The sequence below is a fragment of the Ambystoma mexicanum genome, chromosome 7p (assembly GCF_040938575.1).
Source record: "Ambystoma mexicanum isolate Mex_15411 chromosome 7p, UKY_AmexF1_1, whole genome shotgun sequence".
Lineage (NCBI taxonomy): Eukaryota > Metazoa > Chordata > Amphibia > Caudata > Ambystomatidae > Ambystoma > Ambystoma mexicanum.
Genome location: NC_090939.1, coordinates 817,321,286 through 817,349,150, shown reverse-complemented (window position 1 = coordinate 817,349,150; position 27,865 = coordinate 817,321,286). Strand labels below are relative to the sequence as shown.

Here is a 27,865-nt window from a genome sequence, read left to right as displayed (position 1 = left end):
ATGCCTCACACTACACATTTCGTTGTTTCTTCGTATGCAGTGGCCTTTGGGTACAGCAACAAAGGTAGCATGCAATAATAAGAAGGGGCTGAAAAAAGTCCCCGTCGCAAAAGCATAGACACGCTGAATGACCGGTAAGAAGTCCTCTCATGTCAGTCAACGTGTTCACATTGAGGAGAGGAGGGCCATCCGGTCAGCCATGGTAGCGCGGCAAATGTAAAGGGTGCGAGCTGGTAACGTAAGTGTTTTTTTATGCAATATGTATGTGTGCATAAAAAGAGTTGTTCGCACGCGTGGGTTAAAGTGTTGATTGTGTATATGTGTGCCATCCTCCACCACTAAAGCTGCTCAGCGGGGCCCCTAAATTTAGAGGTGTGGGCCGCTGGGGGCATGGCATTCTTTTTTGCTTTACTCCTGATGACCAGTGCTGTGCATCAAGTGTTAATCAGACATGATCTGTAAGTGTCATTACATGGCTAGACTGGCCTACATAAAATGGTCACCTGGCATCACGTGATGAAGTTCTTCTAGGTGAAAAATGGCAGCTTACGTGCCCTTCCAATAACGTCCTTCTCAAGCGAGAGGCGTAAGGCCTCCATTCCTGTGGCGACTTCCGGCGCTGTTGGGAAGCCCACTGTCGGAGCTGGTTAATTCCGGAAATTATCCACTGGCTTAGGTTCAGCAACCTTGCACCAGTAACCTGGGGCAGTCCGAATGCCTGTGCTCAGCAAAACAGATGTACTAGTACAGTACAAAATGTAGCATCTAGCAAAACAGGGAGTCTGTAGGGGCAGGAGATACCCTTATCACAGTCCACCGTGATTGAAAGAAAGAAAATTAAACACTAGGGTAAAAAGTATGAGAAGGACATCATGATGGGGGTTTTCAAACTTTCAAAGCAGGCTGGAAAGGGGAAAAAAACTTGGTAGCACCCACTTCCTTTATCGTTTTTCTCCATCCTTATAACTGCTATTTATAATCTATAAGTATTATTTTCATTTATTTGGGGGGCTGCACACGTCTGCAGTTCCCCTTTTGCACTTACTATCGTAGGAACAGAGATGTCAATTTTGTTCTCCTCTGTTTACAAATGTTTAGGTTTTGTAGAAATTGTGCCCTACATTTTCTACCTTTAATGTATTTGCATTTGTATTTAGTGGAACATATCAAAAGCTCTTGGGCCAAAGCACTCCACAAACAATAGGAAAATATGGTTCAATTAAATAGAGAATGCAATGGGATAAATCATCTGAAAAGGAGTAATTCATTTTGTAAATACAAAAGGGTCTTCAAGAATGTACGAAAGATATGAATAGAAGAGGAAGAGTGGCCAGAGAGTTGAAGAGAGTTCTAAAGTTTAGGGTCAAGTAAAGAATGAACGGAAACAAGAGGGAGCATAAGAAGGTTTGGGAACTAAGAGAAGGTGTAATGATTCAGAGTGAAGAGAGTGGGGATGAGAGTAAAAAGAAAATGTAGGTGGGGCAAGTACATGAGGTCATTTGAGCACAATACAGAGGAAATGGTGAATATAAGAATGAAGCGAGAGGTGGGTGTGTGAGGCAAGAGAAGCAGAAATAGAAGCACAAGGGGTAGAGAAAACATAAGCAAACAAAGGGGGGTCTGGGAATCTCTCTTCCAGCACAAACACAGCCTAATGACCTGTTCTTGGGTGAATAACCCCTGGGAGAGACTCTACCAAGTCTTTAGCTCACTGTCCTTTTCACAGAGAAGAAATGTTCCCGCATATTAGCCTTTGTCCTGCCCAGGGGCAGTCCAGCGCCGAAATGCTAGGCAATTCTCCTCTGAACAAGAGTACCATCAGTAACCCCATACACGTGTTTCAGCCTTGTTGGGCATCATCAGTGAGGTGAAACTGTTGCCTCTCTAAGAACAGTGAGCAAGGGGTCCACGTCTGTATTGCCCTGTTAACTTAGGGTGAAACCTAAAGTTAATGTATGCAAACAAAGGGGGGTCTGGGAATCTCTCTACCAGCACGAACACAGCCCAATGACCTGTTCTTGGGTGAATAACCCCTGGGAGAGACTCTACCAAGTCTTTAGCTCACTGTCCTTTTCACAGAGAAGAAATTTTCCCGCATATTAGCCTTTGTCCTGCCCAGGGGCAGTCCAGCGCCGAAATGCTAGGCAATTCTCCTCTGAACAAGAGTACCATCAGTAACCCCATACACGTGTTTCAGCCTTGTTGGGCATCATCAGTGAGGTGAAACTGTTGCCTCTCTAAGAACAGTGAGCAAGGGGTCGTCTGGATTGCCCTGTTAACTTAGGGTGAAACCCAAAGTTAATGTATGCAAACAAAGGGGGGTCTGGGAATCTCTCCACCAGCACGAACACAGCCCAATGACCTGTTCTTGGGTGAATAACCCCTGGGAGAGACTCTACCAAGTCTTTAGCTCACTGTCCTTTTCACAGAGGAGAAATTTCCCCGCATATCAGCCTGGGCAGTCCAGCGCCGAAATGCTAGGCAATTCTCCTCTGAACAAGAGTACCATCAGTAACCCCATACACGTGTTTCAGCCTTGTTGGGCATCATCAGTGAGGTGGAACTGTTGCCTCTCTAAGAACAGTGAGCAAGGGGTCCACGTCTGGATTGCCCTGTTAACTTAGGGTGAAACCCAAAGTTAATGTATGCAAACAAAGGGGGGTCTGGGAATATCTCTACCAGCACGAACACAGCCCAATGATCTGTTCGTGGGTGAATAACCCCTGGGAGAGACTCTACCAAGTCTTTAGCTCACTGTCCTTTTCACAGAGAAGAAATATCCCCTGCATATCAGCCTTTGTCCTGCCCAGGGACAGTCCAGCGCCGAAATGCTAGGCAATTCTCCTCTGAACAAGAGTACCATCAGTAACCCCATACACGTGTTTCAGCCTTGTTGGGCATCATCAGTGAGGTGAAACTGTTGCCTCTCTAAGAACAGTGAGCAAGGGGTCCACGTCTGGATTGCCCTGTTAACTTAGGGTGAAACCCAAAGTTAATGTATGCAAACAAAGGGGGGTCTGGGAATCTCTCTACCAGCATGAACACAGCCCAATGACCTGTTCTTGGGTGAATAACCCCTGGGAGAGGCTCTACCAAGTCTTTAGCTCACTGTCCTTTTCACAGAGAAGAAATTTCCCGCATATCAGCCTTTGTCCTGCCCAGGGGCAGTCCAGCGCGTTTCAGCCTTGTTGGGCATCATCAGTGAGGTGAAACTGTTGCCTCTCTAAGAACAGTGAGCAAGGGGTCCACGTCTGGATTGCCCTGTTAACTTAGGGTGAAACTCAAAGTTAATGTATGCAAACAAAGGGGGGTCTGGGAATCTCTCTACCAGCACAAAAACAGCCCAATGACCTGTTCTTGGGTGAATAACCCCTGGGAGAGACTCTACCAAGTCTTTAGCTCACTGTCCTTTTCACAGAGAAGAAATGTCCCCGCATATCAGCCTTTGCCCTGCCCAGGGGCCGTCCAGCGCCAAAATGCTAGGCAATTCTCCTCTGAACAAGAGGACCATCAGTAACCCCATACACGTGTTTCAGCCTTGTTGGGCATCATCAGTGAGGTGAAACTGTTGCCTCTCTAAGAACAGTGAGCAAGGGGTCCACGTCTGGATTGCCCTGTTAACTTAGGGTGAAACCCAAAGTTAATGTATGCAAACAAAGGGGGGTCTGGGAATCTCTCTACCAGCACGAACACAGCCCAATGACCTGTTCTTGGGTGAATAACCCCTGGGAGAGACTCTACCAAGTCTTTAGCTCACTGTCCTTTTCACAGAGAAGAAATTTCCCCGCATATCAGCCTTTGTCCTGCCCAGGGGCAGGTCTTTAGCTCACTGTCCTTTTCACAGAGAAGAAATTTCCCCGCATATCAGCCTTTGTCCTGCCCAGGGGCAGTCCAGCGCCGAAATGCTAGGCAATTCTCCTCTGAACAAGAGTACCATCAGTAACCCCATACACGTGTTTCAGCCTTGTTGGGCATCATCAGTGAGGTGAAACTGTTGCCTCTCTAAGAACAGTGAGCAAGGGGTCCAGTCTGGATTGCCCTGTTAACTTAGGGTGAAACCCAAAGTTAATGTATGCAAACAAAGGGGGGTCTGGGAATCTCTCTACCAGCTTGAACACAGCCCAATGACCTGTTCTTGGGCGAATAACCCCTGGGAGAGACTCTACCAAGTCTTTAGCTCACTGTCCTTTTCACAGAGAAGAAATTTCCCCGCATATCAGCCTTTGTCCTGCCCAGGTGCAGTCCAGCGCCGAAATGCTAGGCAATTCTCCTCTGAACAAGAGTACCATCAGTAACCCCATACACGTGTTTCAGCCTTGTTGGGCATCATCAGTGAGGTGAAACTGTTGCCTCTCTAAGAACAGTGAGCAAGGGGTCCACGTCTGGATTGCCCTGTTAACTTAGGGTGAAACCCAAAGTTAATGTATGCAAACAAAGGGGGGTCTGGGAATCTCTCTACCAGCACGGACACAGCACAATTCAGAGGAGAATTGCCTAGCATTTCGGCGCTGGACTGCCCCTGGGCAGGACAAAGGCTGATATGCAGGGAAATTTCTTCTCTGTGAAAAGGACAGTGAGCTAAAGACTTGGTAGAGTCTCTTCCAGGGGTTATTCACCCAAGAACAGGTCATTAGGCTGTGTTCGTGCTGGTAGAGAGATTCCCAGACCCCCCTTTGTTTTGAATAAATTAACTTTGGGTTTCACCCTAAGTTAACAGGGCGATCCAGACGTGGACCCCTTGCTCACTGTTCTTAGAGAGGCAACAGTTTCACCTCACTGATGATGCCCAACAAGGCTGAAACACGGGTTTACTGATGGTACTCTTGTTCAGAGGAGAATTGCCTAGCATTTCGGCGCTGGACTAGGCTGATATGCAGGGAAATTTCTTCTCTGTGAAAAGGACAGTGAGCTAAAGACTTGGTAGAGTCTCTCCCAGGGGTTATTCACCCAAGAACAGGTCATTAGGCTGTGTTCGTGCTGGTAGAGAGATTCCCAGACCCCCCTTTGTTTTGAATAAATTAACTTTTGGTTTCACCCTAAGTTAACAGGGCGATCCAGACGTGGACCCCTTGCTCACTGTTCTTAGAGAGGCAACAGTTTCACCTCACTGATGATGCCCAACAAGGCTGAAACATGTGTATGGGGTTACTGATGGTACTCTTGTTCAGAGGAGAATTGCCTAGCATTTTGTTGCTGGACTGCCCCTGGGCAGGACAAAGGCTGATATGCAGGGAAATTTCTTCTCTGTGAAAAGGACAGTGAGCTAAAGAATTGGTAGAGTCTCTCCCAGGGGTTATTCACCCAAGAACAGGTCATTAGGCTGTGTTCGTGCTGGTAGAGAGATTCCCAGACCCCCCTTTGTTTTGAATAAATTAACTTTGGGTTTCACCCTAAGTTAACAGGGCGATCCAGACGTGGATCCCTTGCTCACTGTTCTTAGAGAGGCAACAGTTACACCTCACTGATGATGCCCAACAAGGCTGAAACACGTGTATGGGGTTACTGATGGTACTCTTGTTCAGAGGAGAATTGCCTAGCATTTCGGCGCTGGACTGCCCCTGGGCAGGACAAAGGCTGATATGCAGGGAAATTTCTTCTCTGTGAAAAGGACAGTGAGCTAAAGACTTGGTAGAGTCTCTCCCAGGGGTTATTCACCCAAGAACAGGTCATTAGGCTGTGTTCGTGCTGGTAGAGAGATTCCCAGACCCCCGATTGTTTTGAATAAATTAACTTTGGGTTTCACCCTAAGTCAACAGGGCGATCCAGACGTGGACCCCTTGCTCACTGTTCTTAGAGAGGCAACAGTTTCACCTCACTGATGATGCCCAACAAGGCTGAAACACGTGTATGGGGTTACTGATGGTACTCTTGTTCAGAGGAGAATTGCCTAGCATTTCGGTGCTGGACTGCCCCTGGGCAGGACAAAGGCTGATATGCAGGGAAATTTCTTCTCTGTGAAAAGGACAGTGAGCTAAAGACTTGGTAGAGTCTCTCCCAGGGGTTATTCACCCAAGAACAGGTCATTAGGCTGTGTTCGTGCTGGTAGAGAGATTCCCAGACCCCCCTTTGTTTTGAATAAATTAACTTTGGGTTTCACCCTATGTCAACAGGGCGATCCAGACGTGGACCCCTTGCTCACTGTTCTTAGAGAGGCAACTGTTTCACCTCACTGATGATGCCCAACAAGGCTGAAACACGCCGTATGGGTTTACTGATGGTACTCTTGTTCAGAGGAGAATTGCCTAGCATTTCGGCGCTGGACTGCCCCTGGCCAGGACAAAGGCTGATATGCAGGAAAATTTCTTCTCTGTGAAAAGGACAGTGAGCTAAAAACTTGGTAGAGTCTCTCCCAGGGGTTATTCACCCAAGAACAGGTCATTAGGCTGTGTTCGTGCTGGTAGAGAGATTCCCAGACCCCCCTTTGTTTTGAATAAATTAACTTTGGGTTTTTACCCTAAGTTAACAGGGCGATCCAGACGTGGACCCCTTGCTCACTGTTCTTAGAGAGGCAACAGTTTCACCTCACTGATGATGCCCAACAAGGCTGAAACACGTGTTCAGAGGAGAATTGCCTAGCATTTCGACGCTGGACTGCCCCTGGGCAGGACAAAGGCTGATATGCAGGGAAATTTCTTCTCTGTGAAAAGGACAGTGAGCTAAAGACTTGGTAGAGTCTCTCCCAGGGGTTATTCACCCAAGAACAGGTCATTAGGCTGTGTTCGTGCTGGTAGAGAGATTCCCAGACCCCCCTTTGTGTAGAGAAAACATAAGTCGAACAGAAGCACTATGGACTGGAGAGGAGCAAGATAGGAAGAAGAAAAGGATTGAGTAGGATAGAGAGTATCAAGAGTGCATTGAAGATTATTGTTAACAGTTGATGCAGGTAGATCATGCGAGAAAGAGGCAAAGGTGTGCATAGGAGATGTGGAGGAAGTCAAGAAAGATAAGAAAGTAGTTGAATCATAGGAGCATAGATTGTGCCAATGAAACAATGGGGTGGAAGGGGTGGGGGCTTCCATTGAGGGTAGAATGGGGGCAAATGATAGAAGAAAGGGAACAGATAGACAAACAGGATAAGCAGTGATAGGGGAATCAGAGGTGAAGGAGATAACAATAAGTTCAAGAGAGGAGGCTGACATACAAATGGGAAGGGAAGGGATTTGACCAAGGTGAAAGGAATCCATAAAGGAAAGCAGTGGAGAAGAAGAGTGGGTAGATATGAGGTGAAGCTTGAAATCACTGAGAAGAAATAAGGGGGAAGATACACAACCTTCTAAGCAGAAGTACATGTTATCAAAACTCTATTCAAACTTTTGTAAGTTCATTCAGTTTGCACTGCAAGACAAGTGGTTCACTGCGTATTTAATGGGGGATAAAGGGTGGAAACATATCAGGGGTCAAGGCGTGTCGATCGGATCTTGAGGGCTCTGCATTGATGATCATGGTCTCCTTCAAACATCAACACAAGCGACAGCAGGAAACAATACCTCGCAGTAAAACGAAGAACACGGTCATACACAGGGTTTTGGGGATGTACATTTGTTCAGAGATTTCATTGCTAATGGAGCATTGTATATCATTAGTATGTAGCGTGGCTTTATAAATGCCTCCTTCTACTCATTAAACACTAGCTCTCGTACATGTAATCTTTTTTTTCTATCTTTTATCTTCTGCTACCAATCTCTGTACATCTTCCAAGTATCTCTCTGTACATCTTCCAAGCATCTGTGTACCACTTTAGGCAATCTGTTTAAAAATTCTTTTCGGAGACGCCAACATATTCTTTTTACTGACACTCAATATCCTTTAAGTTGTCTAGATTCTGAGCTAAAAATAAAATGTATGTCTGTTGCAGGGAATGAAACTAACTCTATACACTTGTCCTCACCATGAAACAACAGTCTACCAGATAGTGATATACCCGTAGCCTTCCAATCCCAACAAATCCTGTTACCTACTAGCAAAACTATGGGCCTCATTCCGAGTACGGCGCTAACCAATGGCGCTATTAACGCCTTGGTTGACGCCGTACCCGGACCGGCAGCGCCTTGGTGGATGGCGGAATCACCGCCCCATTCCAAGGTTGGCGGGGCGGTAATTCCCCATTCACCAAGGCTCTTCCCCATTCCCAAATGAGCCCCCATAGGAATCAATTAGAATGGCGAAGATGCAAATAACGGTGACCGTTCATTACGGTCACCGTTTTTGGCTTGGAGGCCCCTTTGCGCCCTCGACCTTAACACCTGCTCAAAGCAGGCCTTAAGGGCGAGGGCGCAGAGGGAACTCGGAGTATGGCGGTAAGGGATTACCGCCACCGGTCTCGTTACCGGTGGCCACTATCCCTTACCGCCATACTCGGAATGAGGCCCAATACCTTTTCCTAGCTTATTAAGACATTGCAGATGGGATGGTTGAAGGGGACATCATTTCCAAGTTGAGGCAATCTCTAACCACGGGTCAGGGATTATCCTTGAGGCAGATGACAGATAGCTGGCCAAACTACCAGGTGGTCACACTTCCCACACTTCTTGGTGTGTGATCCAGAACCAATTACATCCAGACCATGGGCCAGGCATGATGTTGCTTGTGGGTGTCCAGATGCCTTTGATTTGCCCCTTAGTGGTGAAGGTACACTCACAGCGTCCATGGGTTCATTCGCTGTACTGCCAGAAGTCTTTCCAGGGCCACAAGTCTTCAGGTATTACTGAATCGTTCACCAGGATTCTGGGCCAGCTGTTATGTTGCACATCATCTGGGATGCTCTGGAGTCTGGAGTCAGAGGTCTTGCACTTCTTCACAAGCAATGGTGCCGTGGATCTTTGTTCCGCACGTCATTACTCCCTTTATCAGCTGTATCAGGGCATCGCTCATCAGCTTGCTTGGAGTCCATTTATATGAAGCACCCCAATATTAGTGTTGGTATTGATGTGCTGTGCCACAGAGATTGGTCCAGTTGTCCATTCCAATCAGACCATTCGGCCATACTACCTTTGCTCCTTATATACGCTTCAAGCTACAAAGGTTATATTGGCCCCATCCCGAATTTGGTTGGCTACTTCCCTTTTCTTTCTTCCCCTATATAGATTCTCAGCCTGCTGGTGAAGGGGGTGACAGCCCTCTCTGAGCAGTTAGGAAACAATGTCGTGACCTGAAATGCAGACACAGGAATGACAAATATTAGAGTAGCTAATATAGCTAAAGTGCTGCTTAGAAAAAGAAAAACCCTGACCTATCTATGTTACTTTTGATATCATACCAAAGAGACTGACTATGCATCTGTGTATTCTTCATGAAATCAGTAACTTTAAATGTAGATGAAATGAATTATTGAATCAGAGTGTACATTTTATTGTCTGAATCTGTACTATTACGGCATAAAGCATCAGAGGTGTTTGAACACATCCTTCTCACTACAGTACTTTTCCTGGAGGTTAGAGTAGTTAGTTAGTTAAAAACGGTACAACTCGATTGTGCCATTATAATCCTTCCCAAGCAATGCACTTTGATCTTCTATACTGCCTGCACTCTCCCGGTACGACCACGCTATGGAACTGTTGAGGCAGGGGCACTATATAATGATAATGATGTGTTCTTTATATAGCGCCTTAATCCAAAGTGCTTTACAGAGCACATATTTACATACAATATCACCCAACCTAAATTAGTACTCATTTATCGACCTCGGAAGGATGAAAGGCTGAGTTGGCCTTGCCGGGATTCGAACCTGCGACCTGCAGATCAAGCTCAGATGGCAGCAGCAAGCAATGGCCCCGCTGAGCTATCTTACCCAGGCCCTTGCAATCTTTGCCGCGTGTGTCCTTTCTTTCATCAACACTGTTGTACTGGTTAGGTACCTGTACCAATAATGAATTTTGAATATTTGTTTTCTTTCCAATCTAGAAGTCAAAACAGAATATCAGTAGTGAGTGAGATATGGGACGGATCATGGTATAGCTCAGGAACTGAAATTGGCCTAGAAACAAAGGCTCTATTCTCGGACACATTTGGGGCACAGTTTAGCTTTGGGGACTGTATTTCAGTATTCAAAGCGCAGAGGTAGTCCTCATTGGACAACCGGTTTGGACGTTCTTCACAGGGATAAGGAACTACATCATGGGGACAGATTACAGGTGTTCGGAGAAGCTCCAACCACATCCACACCCCGCAGTCGCAGCTCCCATTCATATTATATGTTCCTCTATGCCAACGTACCAGAAATCTTTTATACCAGGGCCAGTGCTGCATGTCTGCTGTGGTTATCATGTTTGTGAGATTAGAACTCTGCTTTATTTCAGATGAGGAAACATTAAGGATCAGGAAAGAGAACAAAGCATCCAAAATGCACAGACATATTCATTGTTTAGTTCACAGGTGCGGCCATCCGATTGCAATAGGCCACATGGACCCATGTTAGATACCAAAAGAACCTGCAGCGGCCCCTTCCAGCTTGAAGCCAAAGCCAACTTCCTCTGATGTATCTTTAAAAGCACAAAGTCCTCAGGTTCTGGGTAGTACTGGGCACAAGTCGGTCTCTAGACAAAGATACCTTGATGTGCTCATGCAGACTGACAGAAGAGATTAAGGATTTCTCATACCCCTGTGATTTATCATCAGTTAGAGGCAAGTTATCATTATCAGGTTGCACAGGCGGGGCAAAGGTAATCGCATAGGTCGGCCATACAGTGTCTCATGAGTACTGAGCCCAGTTTTGCTTGTAGGTATTCTTTTCATTCTGAATAACACAAGGAGGAGGGGATCAGGCTGCTTCATACCAGTTTTGTGTAACAACTTTGATAACTTGTCCTCCGACCGTGCTACGCCTCCATCCACCCAGGGAACACATCCACTATAACTTTGACATACTGCCGGTTGTTGCAGCATGGAAGCTGGAGGAAATCAATCTGAAGACCCACAAATGGTCCATAAGGAGGAGGGTCTACTCCATAGGTATCCGGTAGAGTTTTCCACATGTTATTCTGTAGGCAGATGATGCAGCACCTACAGTATTCTTGAGCCATCTTAGAAAATCCAGAGGCAAACCAGGATTTGCTTAGTACCATAATCACCCCTTCTCTACCTACAAGAGCCTGGACATGGAATATTCTGACAAGGTGAGAAAATAGTATCTTTAGCGCCAATAATCAACCTTGATCATCTCTCCACAAAGAGTAATAGTGCAATCGACAACCCTTTCTTATCCAGTTATCTTTCTCAATGAAAGGGGCATACTCTTCTATTTGAGCCAAATCTTCCAAACGTTTTTGGCCTGGGCCTCCCTGAGCAAAATGTGGGCAGGCCGGGCCCCCACAAAAATGCCAAATGGAGAGTAAGTCCAAATGGCTATGAACTATTGCACGCCATCACCGCACCCTACTCCCAGTATAGTCCCTGGGCTCCCCCACCCTGCTCCCACCAAAGGCCCCGAGCTCTCCCCATCCTGCTCCCACCATGATCCCATGGCTACCCCATCCTGCTCCCATCACAATCCCTGGGCTCCCCCCACCCCTCTCCCAGCACAGTCCCAGGGACAGTGGTGGCTGGTGAATTCTTTTAAGTGGAGGGGCATAAATATTTCCCCCCTGATATGCCGTAGCGACCAAGCATAGCGAGGGAGCCTGAATCAACCAAGAGGAGGTCTGGGAGTACTCCCACAAGTTTTACTGGACATCTATTATAGATGTACAGTAAAAAAATACCATGCCTGTCCACTTGGCTGCGCAGCAACTCCGATGGAGAGATGACTTTGGCAGGTGGGTAGGGGGCTTGAGCAACAAAGGCATTTCTTAAATATCTTTGTTGTATAACCCCCTCCCACTGTCCTCCCCCTTCTTGCCAAAATCAGCTCCACAGACCAACACAAACACACACACACACATTCACACAGCATTCACACAGCAAGCATTCCATCATTCACACACACACCCATCATCATACACTCACTCATAACACAAGCATACATGCGCCCATACACATAAACACATAATTAAATAAAAAATAAATTAGCATAAACGTGCCTTCTGTCCTGACCCTCAAGTTTCCTCCCCTGCGCTCCAACTCCCGCATAATTTCTAAGAGTTGGGAAGCAAGAGCTACAGCCTGCTCTGTCTGCATGTGGAAGGAGGCGCAGGAGCTCCCCCTCGCACATACAAACATGCAATTGCCCATCCAGCATTTACAATGAGCTATGAAAGGCTGGCGAAACAAAATGCCCCCAGCCTTGCATGGCTCATTAAGAATGTGCGGCTGCGGAACTAAATTATCAAAGGGTAACAGCATTTTCCTTTGATAGATCAACCAGCCCAGGAGCGCACCCTCAGCTGGAGAAAATTGCTGAGGGAGTGCTCAGTGTTTCACTGGGCTGGCTCTTCGGCTCCTCCATATTGGCTGATGGAGCCGCTAGGTTGGTGCCCCCTCACCCATTATGGATGAGCCACCCCTGCTTGGACTCCTCCCTACCCTGCTCCTCCCTACCCCGCTCCCTGCCTAGTCCCTGGGTTTCCCCTAAACAAACACCCTGCATAGTCTGAGGGCCCCAGCCCTCTCCAAAACAACACCAGGGCTCCCCCACCTGCTCCAAAAACAATTCCAGGGCCCCCACCTGCTCCAAAAGTAACCCCAGGGCTCCCACACCAACTCAAAAAATAACCCCAAGGCTCCCCCATCTGCTCCAAAAACAACCCAAAAGACCCACTCACCCTTTCTACAAACAGCCCCAGGCCCCCCTCCTTGCCTCATATAATCCCAGTCCCATTTCGTTCATATGACTGGATTCCAACACCCTGGCAGCACGCTCTCTGAAAAGGGATAGAGAGCACACTCTGTGCCCCCCTGGGAATGAGGAATAGCACTGGTCTAGGGAGTGGTGACTAGCACATTTGATGATGGCAATCTTTGGAGGTAACATCATAGCATTTAACAGGGCTTTCACATGTTTGCTGTTTTTGATAGGGGATCTTGTCAATGTAAGGAATTATCACAGCTTCCAGAGTTAACTAAAGTCATGGGCTAACCCAAACACATATGGGGAATCAGTAGAGATGTTAACAGACTGCTGGGCGGCAGGACTACATGCCCTCATGAGGACCACCAGCTATGTGACCTGTACAGAGGTTACCTGTAGTTTATTTTCACTTTCCACAACCTACCCAGGCTCACATACTGCGTACCCCACAATACATTTTCAATGTTGGTCCCAATAGCAAGAACCATCAACAAAGAAAACCAAATCTACTTCAGGATGGGCACATAGGTAAACACATTTCTGGGTGTCAATAATCTGTGAATAATGGCTGCATGGAGTTTTGTGTTATGCCATTTTTCATTCCAGTGATTGGACAGCAGAGATGCTGGATTCAGCACTGGGCATTTTTTGTTGGGTAACATTGGAGGAGTTCAAGAGTAGGAGTTCATATTTGCTGACCTGCGATACATAGATGTGTTGTGTTTTAGTCTTTAGTACGAGGGGAACAAAAGAAAGTGGTACGGCAAAGTCTAGGAGAAATCTCAACAAAATATTCTCACATTATTCCACTGCCATTGCGTCTGTCATACCTGATCCCAAGCAGGGAGCAATACAGGGCTACATGGTCTAGTTCTTTACTGTAACAAGCTAAAGGCTTATGATTAATGGCATGTCTTTGGGTAAGGCCTGCTACAGAGAAATCATCTCTCACGTAACAATATAGAATAAATCCTTTCTAGTAGTCCGGAAGTGCTAACACAGGTACATTGGCAAGGCTGTTTTTTATTTTAATGAAGGCGTCTTATGCTTTTGAGGTCCATTGCAGTGGATCCGTGTTGCTCACTCAGGTATATTTTGTAGGAGCATAACTATTTCAGCATATCCCAAACCCCACTATCGGCAATACCCAACAATACCTAAAAGTTTTCTCATCTTTGTGATAGTTTGGGGATTTGGAATTTTGTACACTATTTCCTTTCACTATGGGCTACCAATCTAAGACCCTTAGTTTAATGCTGTGCCCCAGATAATGAACTCTTTGTGTCCATGTTTGCAGCTTCTTCTTAAATGCCACATGCCATTTTTCTGTGAGGGTTGTGAGCAGGACCAGTGTGTCTTGTTTGCATGCTTCGTAACAAGGTGAGGGTATCAATAAGTCATCCGCATACTGGACTGACACTGATTTTGAGGGAACTTTTTATCATCTTGGTCTTTCTGTAGTTGTTGTGAGACGAGGATGGGGGCCTCTGGCTACCCCAGGGGTAATCTTGTCCAGGTGTACTGAATTCCTCTATGTGAAAAAGCAAATAGGTACTGCCTATCTTTATGTACAGGAACTGTGAAAATGCTGAGCATATGTCCGCTATATTGAAATGAGTAGCTTTGGGTGGTATACATGACAACATTTTTTGGCTGGGTTTGGCACAACTGGGAATGAGGAAACTACTACAGCATTAACAGTTCTTCTGTCTTGTACAAAATGGTGTGTAGACTTCCTGGGTCTCGTGACAGCCCATATGGGAGTGTTGCATGGACTGGTATTTGCGATAATTATGTCCTGATTCAGGAGTGACTCAATGACTGCGGATTCCATGTGCAGCTTCAGACCTCGAGGGGTACTGGGAATGTTTTCTTGAAAGGGCTGGCCATTATTCTGATGGGTGCAGCAGTGTAAATATATCCTACCTCATTATCATGTGTTGAGCATAAGGAATCATGTACAGAATCAATTAAGATCTTCAAATTATCTGACCAGTCTACCTCACTAAGTGATACTACCTCTTGTTCTGCTTGGAGGGTCAATGCTGTAAAGATATGGCTGGGCCTCTCTAGCAGTCACCCCAGTTATCAACAGAGAACATTTAGGCCCATGAAAGCCTCACCGCCACAAGAAAGGAAAACTCAGCCATGGGCAAAGTTACTGTTTTTTATTAGAAAACACAAATGACAGGGATCTCACCAGAAAAACAAGTATCCTCCAGAGCTCTCGTCTCAGCATGTGTCAACCGGTTTTATCCCAGTGTGACATCACAAGTTCAGGTTCCATGCAAGAAACCTATCAGACATTCACATTGGTGAGCTACATATAGGAGCTATACGGGTTATTTCTACTATTGGATAGCTGTATCGTGTGGCTCCTCATAGGACCAACTCTACTAGTGTCAATCTACAATGTTGCAGGGTTGCAGAGAGACTATGCCCCTTGCAACAAATGATATCCCCACGTGAAAGGTGAATCTGGATTGTGCACAGAGTGTTCTCTAATGTTGCCATCTCTGATTACATAAGCCTGTGAGAGTGCATTCAGTTAGCAGTTTGTGGACAACACTTGTAACCTTTCCCCTCTGGTTTGATGGGAACAGCCCTCTTCGTCTACTTCGGTTGAATGGGCATTGTCCTGTTTGGCTGGGTAACATGTGTTGAGACCACAAAATGAAACTGTCCTCTTTGTAATTATGAGGATTTTAGCCTGATTTTGTGCAGGTGGCTCATTGTCTTGGTAACTGGAACTTTCCGGTCTCCACTTGTCCTTAGCTGGGTGCCTTGTTTCTGCACGCCTCTGGCTGCGGTGCTCATGTCAGCCTTTCCATGTACCCAAAGCCGACAGGCTTTCGTTCTTTATTCGCTAGATGGGCCTATAGCTTCTATATTGTTCCTTATGGCTTCTCTATGTTAGTAGCAGTCAAGCATGTGCAAGCTATATATATATGAAGAAAGGGTTTTTTTGCTCCCGGTTATCTTGGTTGTAAAGATTAGAAATGATATCCATAACACTTTGGTTAGTACAAAGTGATTCGTTTATTTGCGGTCAGCCGACACGTGTTTCGACCCGTACGGTCTTTCTCAAGGCTGAACAGTGTTCAATGGTGACAAGTGTTAATGTGATTTGTGACAATTGTGTGACAGATTATATTATGTTCCATTGTGGTGTAGGGGTGATGTGCAGTAAGTGACAAAAAATAGCAAAAAGTAGCATCACGTCAAAAAACATTGACGTGTTAATTTATAAAAAGCATTGTTGCATGCAAACAAGGAGAAGGGGAGGAAAAGAAAAGGGACACTTGTCACCATTGAACACTGTTCAGCCTTGAGAAAGACCGTACGGGTCGAAACACGTGTCGGCTGACCGCAAATAAACGAATCACTTTGTACTAACCAAAGTGTTATGGATATCATTTCTAATCTTTACAACCAAGATAACCGGGAGCAAAAAAACCCTTTCCACGTACCAAATTGGGGCTCAGGCTTAACCCCAAATCAGCTCCTGTGATCTGGCTTAACTCACAATCTAAATATAACTGTTGCACAGCACAGGCAGGTTCCATTCCTAGAAGCCTCAACCCACAGTATATATATATGAATACTTTGCATCTTGTGGTTTGAGCTTTGGCAAAGGATGTGAATATAAAGATATATGTGTATTCCCGTCCTCTACCTATGTGGGACATAAGCATGTGCTTCATGACTATATGCAATAAACTAGTGCATGTTTGTGTAACTTCATGAATGGATGGATATGCACTTCATGTATTAGTGTGGCTATGTCATGATATCAGCAGTGATGTCATTGATTTCTGGCCTTGCAGTCAGTCGACTTGCTTGATCGATGTCATTTCCATATAATCCAAATCATCGACTGGGTATGGTCTGAACGTCTGTCTGAGGGAGTAACGCTTCTCACACCTACGATACATCGATAATTGCAGTGATGTGCCCAAAAGTGAGGCACATCTGTCGTTTCTCTGCCTTCATTTTGAGAGTCGTGTGGGGTGCATGAGAGTCAGATTCGGTCCCCCATCTATAATAGTATCATGCTACGGACATTTAGGAACACCGCGTCCTGGGTGCAACATATAGTGCACCTAGGTTTACACAAAATATTTCTTCCTAATAGATTAACAGGTGCTAAGGGACTGAGGAGAAATGCTTACGCATCAGTGATGGGTCCTAAAGTGATCGTAAAGGACACAGGGACTAAATGTATTACTGGAGTGTTCGATATTCCACAGTCCTTCACTGTGTTGGTGGACACAAGCACATGAAAGGTGTAGACATGCAGTGATCACATACTAGCCCCTGTGTCTACCGTACAAGGTATTGATGCTCCTTCTAAACTACATTGTTCATATGGTCCATTATGTTGTATTAGGATTAGATGGTTCACTGGGACATCATCCTCTGACTGCAGTCAGAATGGGTCCTTGTTATTCTGGGCGAAGAGAGTTGTTCCTGAGGCAAAAGCTGGGGCATTTAGCTTAAAGAAAGGAGCTGAAGCTCCCAGGTTGGTATCAGGACAGGAGATAGGATTGTCTACTAGGGGACCTTGGGGGTTGTTGTTCCCCGGGTGCCATGAATTTAGGGTCTCTTTGGTCTGTATGGGCACTTGTTCTTGCAATGACCTACCTGCTTAAAGCAATTACAATCTTGCAGGTTTGTCGGTGGTCCCTGCTGCCCCTGTTGTCCCCCCTGTCTCTAAGATCCTGCTCTCCCACTGTCTCTGTTGGTCTGGTTGGCCCCATTGCTTTGGTGGGTCTTGGTGTCCAAAGTATCCCCCAGCATGCCTCCCTGGTCCCATTTTTCCCCCTTATTACAGCAATTATATAGCGCACCAAGTGTTTCATGGTCTACTCCCCATCGGTGCGGGCAGACGTCTGTATATTCGGTATCTGTCCATGCACCCGTCACTATAAATTCTGCATTGGGAGGGTTATTAATTTGTCCTCAAAGGTCTCTTTCTTTTGTTCTTGGCACGCAATGCACTGGTTCAAAACCAGCAATAGCTCTACCAAGAGCTTTGTCTGCCACATAATGGGGAGTAGACTGGCTATGTATGAGATGGTTACGGCCTACTGTGTGGTCTTTCTGGCTTAGTGATACCTAATTGTTGGGCAAAAACGACCTTAAATCAGTCTAAATAATCTGCAGGGGATTTCCTTTTGTTGTGCTTATAAAATCCTATTTAGCACAATCATTTTGGAGTGGGTGGCAGATTTTGGGCATAGTGGTAATTATTCTCTCCCTAGAATGAACAAGGGTGTCTTTTTCCCGGAGTCTTCTTCCATCCTGGTGGTTTGTTCAGTAAGTTGCTGTCTCATCTTGGCTGGCATAACCACCCCCTGAGCTGATTCATGTCCACCCATGTGGGGTTATAACACTAGATTTCTGGGTGCAGTTCTTCTATGAATTGTTCTGATTCTTCTCTGATATTTGGGAACTCTTTAGCCAGGATCCATAAATTGCCTGGTGTCCATGGAACACGTATGGTAAAGAGTTTGGGCTGTTGTTGCCCTTTATCCTCATTCCAAGCCGGCATATGTCTGAACAGTGTTTGAAGGATTCTGTCGTCTCACCCTCTCTGCGTACCATGACCCTGCCTTGCCTGAGACAGAGTATAAGAGGGAGTTGCATCAGGTGGCAGGGGCCTCCCTTGGGTGTCTATGTTGCTTGATCCGGGGAGCGTTGGTGCAGAAGGTTCGACTGGCTGCAGTGGGATAGCAGCAGGAGCCTGGATAACTCCTGTACCTGTACCCATTTCCCCCGCTGTGGTTGGCTTGCCCTGGTCGCGGAGCGAATAGTAGTGAAAATGTCTATGAAATCCTCTGTCGTCTCTTTGTCATATCATCCTGCTCTATGTTTATCTTCCGTTTCACAATCTGGGGGCACAGGTGATTTGATTTCGCTGAAGAACCTCTGACCCTTAAAGATGTTATCTGTGCCCGTAATATGTCATTGACTTCCCTTACTCCCCTAATCTTGCATTTATTGCACCTAGTTATTGCTTCTTCTAGCAGAATCGCAAATGCCCCCCCACTGTTTGGGAGAAATCTTGCCCTTTTGTCGTTCTAATACAGGCCTAAGCACTCCTAGTTTGTCTAAATTAAATGTTCCCTCTTTGTGGAATTGGGTGTGTTTGTTATGTGTTCATTAGGTCCTGTCAGATAATGCCACGAGTCTAAAAAGTCATAGCGTTAAAGATGGTGAACATATTGGGCCAGATTCTCAAAACAAAAGGAGAAACCCAATGCACTAATTCAGATGCCATTTTTGCCCACATAGTGCAAATAAGGGGGCATTTCAGGGCATTTAAAAGCGCATCCCAAATTCACAAATGGGGCGCGCTTTTAAATGTCCTGAAATTAGGGTTATCCTCCTGCACCGTTTGAAACAGCCACAGGTTGAGGTGCAAATCATGACAGGGTCATTTTTGACGTGGGCTCTTAAAGAGGAAGCCACCCGTCGGTCTGGTGCTGTACCTCAATGCGCGACTGGTCACATCGAGAATCTGTGAATGAAAAAACAATTAGTCTTAATTTTCAGTAATGTATAAGCAAAAGGATGTACTTGAAAGACAAAGTGGCAGAATCCTATCCTTAAACCATTCCCAACCAACCAACCCTTTCCTCCAGACGAAGTGTTTTTATACACTTTGAGAGGCTTGACTCTGATAATTCGAGAACAACTAAGTTGGCCTTCCGGCAAACTATTCTCGCCTCACCTTAGAGCACAAAATTCCCTTGTCATGAAGGACTACCCTGTCCTCACTGTCCATGGTCATAAGGCATCAAGTGATGAAGCTCTTCCAGGTGAAATGTTGTTGCTCACACGTACTTCCGGTGACCTATTCCTCCTCAGGCGAGAGGCATAGGGCCATCACCCACATGGGGACATCTCTGGCTGATGTGAAGCCCATTGTAAGAGCTGATTTATTCCGGCATGCTCCACTGGGTCAGGTTCAGCAACCTTGCCCCAGTTACCCGGGCCAGGCCGAATGTGTGCCCAGCAAAATAGGTGCACATGTGTAGTCTAAATTATGGCATCCAGCAATACCCGGAGCCAATAGGGAAAGAGAGCTACCCTAATCTCAGTCCGCTGTGATTTAAAGAAAACATTATAAACACTAGGGTTAAAGGTATGAGAATGACATCCTGATGTGGGTATCCACATTTTAAATACAGCCTGCAAAAGGAAAAAAAACCTTGGTCCCGTCTCCCCTTCATTCGTGATTGTTACCCATCCATATAATTGCTATTTATTACATATTAGTATTATTTTAATTTGTTTCAGGGGATAGCACATCTCCACAGCACTGCCATGTCTCTGGGGGCCAATCTATGCATGCCTTTTCCCCAGAGGCAAGGTTACACATGTGAAAGGTGTTTTTTAAAAAAAACTCTAAGCACCTCTAAGCACCTCCTCCTCATACTACAACTGTTTTATTCCTTTTGGTATAAACCAACCGTAATAAGGAACATAAACACATCATAATCAAAACCTGTGCATAATAGGATTTCGCTTCAGGGGGGTCCCCTCCCATCTTCTATCTCAGAACCTAATAAATACGAAATTGGCTGGTGGAGGTCGTGAGTTGGTATCGTGAGAACAAGGGTGTTTCCAGCAATTGCAATTTAGGTATTTTAAGCTTTTTAGTTGTCAGACATGAGGCATGCTGGGCAATTGAATAAAAAATGACTGGCTAAGCATGTCCAACACACTGGGAACGATTGGGTGGGCGGTAGTTGATTGTGGAAAGTGATGCACAGTCACTGGGCTAAGGTATCAGGAGCAAAGAAGCTGTATTTGGGGGCACGAACCCTCATAGTACAAGACAGTTTGAAGAAAAACATGCCCCATGGCAGTTTTAGGGTGGAAAAGTTAGGACTGCTTTTGTGTCATCAGAAACTAGCTGTAGATGAATACATTCCCTGGTGTCAGTCTATGGTGTGTGGTGTGTAGTACCGATGATGTCATCAAGATGGCTGCCAACAAAATAAATGCATTGTCAATTTCTCTGTAAGTTATGGTCAGATTTTCATTTCCAGGTCCATTTTAAATATATTGTCAGGCCTAAAAGTGTGGTCCTTGCAACATTTAATTTGAAGTCAGTGGTGTCTCCAAAATATCCATATTTACAGTACGAACAGCAATTACAGAACTAGTGTTACATAGTCAGTTCTTAATTTTTTTTGCATGATTAATTTGTATTACCTGTTTCAGGTACAACCGTTTGAGCGAAGTTATGGAATGTGCAAAGTATACATCAACACTCGTCACGCTACAGCAAGCATTCGGGTGATAGAGCATTTCATTTGTGTGTATTGTGTCAATGCCAACTAAGAGGCTCTAATTCCACACTCAAAATCTACTGAAAAACAACTGGATTGAGTAAGAATTTTAAATGAATGCGAAGAAAGTGATTATAAACACCTTGAAAGTACAACTGCATAAGAAATAAACCAATGTAATGCAAGGTGGCATCTGTCCTGCCACAAGAACTGCTCATAAAAATGTAATCGTCAAAGATTACAGACCAGAGACCAAAAACAAATGGCATGACATGAAGATGCTCGTGAGAGCACAGGGAGCAAGAAATCGGATCTCTGTACACGATCCCAAAATACTAGTGAGCAATTACGAAAAAATGCCCGCTTCTTTTGCAGCTGACCTGAAGCTTCGTTGCATCTATTGTACACTCTCTGAAATGAAGATGCAGGTCAGAATATGTATGATGCTGCTTAGTGAAGTGAAAATACCAATGCAAATTGAGAATGAGTGGGTGCATCAATCCAAAAGAAGCTCATGCACATGCAATGTTATATCACAAAGAATGCTATGCGTGAAATGTACACAATGGCCCTCATTTCAGTTTTGCAAGTATCCCGCCGGTAATTCTGGCGGGATACCAGGCCAACTGCCTTACTGTTTCCACCACTCAATTGTAAATTGTAATGGGTTACTCATAACACGCTTAATACCCAGAGCTTTCTAAGCATGGCCCCAGGGATCAAACCTGCGTTGCTCCACATCGTCTTGCTTCCAAGGCGAGCATGTTGCCCCTGAGCTATCCTTCCGAGACTAAATCACAATATCCTGGTATTATCCATACCCATGGTAGTTCCCATTCTATGGATGGGATTGCTGTAATTACCGGCACCGGTACCACCAGTGCCAGTGATTCTGGCATTTATTTATCAGTAGGGGCCAGGGTCAGGCCTGCTGGTAGATCACAGCCCCCACCGGCAACTTGTGTTTCACGGTCCAGAAAAAATGCTAGTGCTGGAATTACCAGCATTTTTTCCAGACTGGGGAACTCAAAATGAGCAAACAAAAATGCTGACAGTGGTGCACACCTGGTAACAATTGATATAGAAATTCAAATCATCATTATATGTACAGAAGAGCTGGTTTAAGAATTTAAAGGTGCGGGGGAGGAAAAAAGGCCTTGGCACAAAGCCTAAATCAGAAAAGAGAAAATAGAAGAGGACCCAAAAAGTGGGGCCCTCCCGTCCCCTGCACACTGTTTACTGATGCCACATAGGGCCTTCAAATATATGGATATAGATATATAACAGCAGTTTGTTAGTTGAGCATATAACAATTTATTTGGCAAAGAGGAAAACAAAATTTGCCAAAAGGCACATTCTGTTGTACAAAGTAATTCGTGACGTTTAACATATTAAAACAAATTGCGAAGAAGCAATAAATGATGGAGAGGTGATGCTGTCCAATTGTGGAGTGGCCGACGCGTTTCGAGGGTAACCTCTTCTTCATAAGGGCCCAATTGAATCGAGTTGCGGGACGAGTAGCCAAGGCAACAGGGGCATCCGTGTGGTCAACAAGTATTCGAAACAATTATACGATGCAGGGCATCTGCAAAGAGACACGTACTGCTGGCACCTGTACAGTGCGGGGAACACTGTTAGTGGAAACTGAAACCGGCAGGCAGTGGCTCCGCGCGGTCGTAACCTAGGTAACGAGCTGTGCTGGGGACACGCCGTCAGACGTAGAAAGGAAATTTTTTGAAAACCTTTACTTTCCTCTTATAAATCATTCACACATTTGAATGTATGTGTATTTCAAAATACTTGAAACCATCCGACAATCGCTATTTGCGTAGTAATTCATCTGCTCTTTTTTTAGGGCTCCCGTAACAACCCGACTAAAGATGGCTGCCACTTGCAATTTAAATAACGGTAGTGGCCCATGCGCAAACGATGTCACTTTTATGGTTGGCAGAGTCAAGGTACGGGCTGAACCTTGAGGGTCGTGTTGCTCTACCACTCAGGGTCATCATTTTCCAGTCACCGCTCTCGGTCCCATATTTTCTGCTAGGCCTAACCTTGCGAGTTTTCGTACTCATCTCAAAACGTAACGTAGAGCAACACGACCCTCAAGGTTCAGCCCGTACCTTGACTCTGCCAACCATAAAAGTGACATCGTTTGCGCATGGGCCACTACCGTTATTTAAATTGCAAGTGGCAGCCATCTTTAGTCGGGTTGTTACGGGAGCCCTAAAAAAAGAGCAGATGAATTACTACGCAAATAGCGATTGTCGGATGGTTTCAAGTATTTTGAAATACACATACATTCAAATGTGTGAATGATTTATAAGAGGAAAGTAAAGGTTTTCAAAAAATTTCCTTTCTACGTCTGACGGCGTGTCCCCAGCACAGCTCGTTACCTAGGTTACGACCGCGCGGAGCCACTGCCTGCCGGTTTCAGTTTCCACTAACAGTGTTCCCCGCACTGTACAGGTGCCAGCAGTACGTGTCTCTTTGCAGATGCCCTGCATCGTATAATTGTTTCGAATACTTGATGAACTCAAAATGAGCCCCAATGTCTTGTGAAGTGCAGAAAAACCTCCAGAAACAAACACAACCGAATGTGCCAGAATGTATATGCCATGTAGAATTCACTGACTGTCTTTTTAGAGACCCATTAGAAGGAAGGGTTGCCACTATAGATGATGAGCGACACTACAAGGAAGTCTGTTACTGGAAATGTGTTAAAGAGGATGATTGGATATGGAGAAAATCCCTAAAAAACATACTGAAAAATATATTTTAGACAGTGACGTAGTAGTCAGCAAATCCTACCTCCAAGAGACAATTGAAGCATATTTCTTTAATTCTGCTAACAATGCTGTTCTTTCACAAGCAGACGGGAGCACCCATAACAGGAAGTTTCCAAGTTAGGCAACTAACTTACTGTCGAAAAACTTCCTGACAGAGAAGAGGAAATTCACAGATTCCAGGACAAAATTACAAAAGAAATCATAAGGAACAGTTATCTTTTATCAAATTGTGTATGTATCGATAGGAATGTTTAATGGCTTGCAGGATGAAAATACACATTGATCAAGATGACAGAAAGTCTTATGGGTGAGTGCTCAACAGAAAAGTAGGCTTCATATTGCGCCTTTGCTTTAGTGAAGTTAAGAGAAACGTGTGAACTTCCACATCAGGTTGCTGTTGGCCTAACAATACATTCCAAAACTCACAGCAAATGCAGCGTATGCATGGCTTGGGTTCCTTGATTGACTATAATAAAGTTCTCCAGCTTGAGACTGCTTCAGCTAATGAAGTTATATGTCACATAGAACATAGGAAGATAAAGGAGGCAAAGAGGTACCAATGAACCCTGTGAAAGGAAAATGCATGCACTGTTGTAGAAGAAACATGCAGTTGGGTGAAATGAGGAGCCAAAAGAATGTTACGTTGTAATTTGTGTACAAGTGCATTTTGATGAACGGAAAAAAAGGTGTACTCATTTAAGAAGGTTAGGCCTTATAATCCTGGCAGTGGCTAGTATAGTTTGAGAGACCCCATTTTGAAATACATATGCACTTGCTGACAGGATGGAGTTCCGCTTTGGCACAAAAAATATAGAATTTTTCATAGGCTTGCTAACTGCCAGCAAAGAATTGGAAGTGAAAGCAAAAACAACGAGATCATTTTACTTACAACAGAGGTATAGAGGATGAAGATCAGAGGTCCAAGGGCTGACCTTTTGGGTCGTCAACAGGGAGCGGGTTGGGGTCAGAGGTTTGCAAGTTCCAAGAGATTTTAAAGGAGTGACCTTCCAGGCAGGAGGCAGTCCAGACTACAGCATATTAGCAATTCCAAGGTCCTGGAGCATAAGGAGGAGGGAGGAGTGATCAATAGTTTTAAAAATAACAGCATCGTAAGAAGAGGTATAAAAGAAAATAACTTAAAAAGTCTCGGGATAAAATACATAATGTGAGACATAAATCTGGGGAAAAGATATGTGGTACATAAGAGATGGTAACAGGATTATGCAGTAATAGTGAACACAATGGTAAAATGAGCCGGGGAGTGAATTGGCGCAAAGACATACGTTCAAACAGCAGCGGAGGATGCTTCTACAGGGAGAGAGGTTTAGAGAATGCTGCTCACAGGCACTAAGCACATGACCTCCTCTGCAACAGTCTCAATTCCAGTTTGGAACCTACATGTCTGTCTCTAATATACACACACACACGCACACACGCACACACGCACGCACGCACGCACGCACACACACACCCCTCTCTCTCTCTCCCACCCTCCTCTCTCCCTCTCGTCTCTCCCCCTCTCTCTCTTGTGTCCGTTTTGACTACTCTTCTCTCTTCTTTTTTCATGCATGCCATGGCATGATGTCTAGCTGAAGTCTTCGTTGTTGCGGCTTGGTTCAAATAGGAAGGTATATCATCACACACAATACAGCTCACAAATGGCGTCCTTAGTAAAAAAAAACGTGAAGGCCTTTTATTTTCTGATATATTAATACTTCAGATCATGGACATACGGTGTGGGGGCTTTCACCTCAGTCTGCATTTACAGGCCTCTCAATTGATTTTCTGGTTTGCTGGAATACTTTGTTGAGGGAATGAGTCTGATCTTGCCATCAGTCTCAGCTTTCTTTGCTGAATGTCTGCTAGAGTCAAGCGAAATTGTTGAAAGTAGGGTTCCAGGTATGAGCCATACCTGCCCAATGTACTCCATTAAAACAGGCAAATTCTCCTAATTAATTAGATATTGTAGTGAGTAATAGTACACCAGTGTCTACCCCTTGATACTGCCAGTTCTACTCCGACCAGCAGCATTCATAGAATAGGCCACAAGGAGCTCTGAAACATGTTTCATGGTTTTAAGAGTGTCTTAAACACAAAAGGGCATTGTTTAGCATTAATTAGTTTGAAAATAAAGATTAAAATATAAATAGCTATTAAAAATGACAAACATATTTGTACTTGATTAAAAATACTCCAGTCGAGAAATGGAATTACTTTTAACTGCAAAAAAAAATATTCTTATACTCCCAACTTTCAAAAGTAGCCATTAAAGTACTCCTATCTCCAAGGCTATCTAGAGTTCGGGTTGTGGGTAAAAAATGTATTATTAGTTTTCAGCTGTGGCACAGCTCATATCTCCAATTGGTTCCTATTTCGAGTTTGACTGCTTGATGAAGCTGCATTTCCAGGGCTTGGTGTCCTGGGTGTGTAGAGGCAGTGGGTACACCTAGAGCAAAAACAATACATGTCATATTGTGGGCAGTGGTTTCTAGTTCTTTCAAGGCTTTGGGTTTGTTGCGTTATAGAATATACTCTCTCTCCAAGGCTATACAGTGGTACGAATTGGTGTCAATTTGCGTACTGCATATTTTAGGGGCACTCTCCTTATTCTTTTCACAAGGGACTTGTACCCAAAGTTAAAGCTTGGAAGGATAGCTCAGGGGCAACATGCTCCCTTGGAAACAAGACGGCACGATGCACCACAGGTTCGATCTCTGGGTCTGCGCTTAGAAACCTCTGGTTATGGGTATTAAGCTGTTAAAATAACCTATCATGTTATATCAAAGCTCAGTGATACTGTTGGAAAGCAAGCAGGGGGGAAAGTAAATTCTTCCAAAATCTTAATTTAAAAAAGGCAAGACTGGAAACTCCTCGATCACATCCCCAGATTATGACACTTTAGGTGAGCAGGCTCCCCACCTTTATTTTAAAGATGTTATCTGCTTGGTTTTTGTAATGCTTACCTTCAATCTTCTCCAGGAACTCCATGGAATCGATGAATCATTACCTGAATCCCTGCCTCCCTGGAAGTATTGAAACAGGCAAAAATGTAATACCAAGTGAGAATGGGGGATTAAGAAAATAAGTCACCTGTCTGTAGCTTCAAGTAAGTTGAGTCATGACACTTTTTCTCCTACGCCTTGTAGAATCTATACAGACAAAAGGCAATTTAGCGCTGTTACTTAATCTGTGGACTATTGCCCAGTTTCGGACTATAGACTTCAGTATAGCATATATGATGGAGTTGAGGAGCATTTTTGTGGAACCAGATAACCAATGGTTGACAGCAGTGTTGGGCAATGCTGTAGAAGAGTAGAACAGAATTGCCAGGAATTGGTGTCACTGCTGGGCCATGTAGTCCAGCTATAAAGGCTTCGGAGAAAGGCGAAAACATGTCATGTCCAAAATTAAGTGTGACAACGAGTTTTTAATGTTCTGTGATAGGTCCTATGGTGGATCAATTAACAAATGTGTTGTCGCAAATAATAGTTCATGATCTGGGACCCAATTCCACTGCAGAAAAGGTTCCCCAAAAATGTAATTGGCTTTCAATAGGAGCCTGGCCAAATATTTTGCTTCTGGTCACACTCTGACTCCAAATTAGGAAAATGAAGGTTTTATGCTTTTGAGGGTTAGGCCGCATGCAGTTTGTGAACTTAGGTTGCACGGGGCAGAGCATGTTTTGAAAGAATGTTCTTCCTGTTGTCCTTTTTCTTTGTAGATGTGCCAAAACATACCGGTATTGGAGACTTTGAAGCAGAGGCTGAGGCATGCAGTCCAGAGAGAGCACCCTGGAGAAAAGGGGTTCTGGGAAAATCAGAAGTAAAAGCAGAGTGTCTAGGATGGGTGGATCTATTAATAGTTTCTACTACCAAGATGGCCACCATCACTGTAATCTGGTGGAAACTCACAGGATTACTCTGAATCATGGCAGTTGTAGTTCCTCTATTGCTTGTTACCCCAATCGTTTGCACAAGCTCCCTCACTGACCCGGAGCACAATCCCTGCTCTGGGATAACTTTGAGGGCCTAATAATAAAGATCCAGATGTCA

The 27,865-nt window shown here is 44.8% G+C and overlaps 1 long non-coding RNA gene across 1 annotated transcript; it reads left to right on the top strand.

Moving 5' to 3' along the window:
* Nucleotides 1-27,865, top strand: LOC138525570 (uncharacterized). Its single transcript, XR_011283367.1, has 3 exons — nt 1-238; nt 26,793-26,919; nt 27,535-27,865. It is a non-coding gene; the product is annotated as an uncharacterized lncRNA (long non-coding RNA).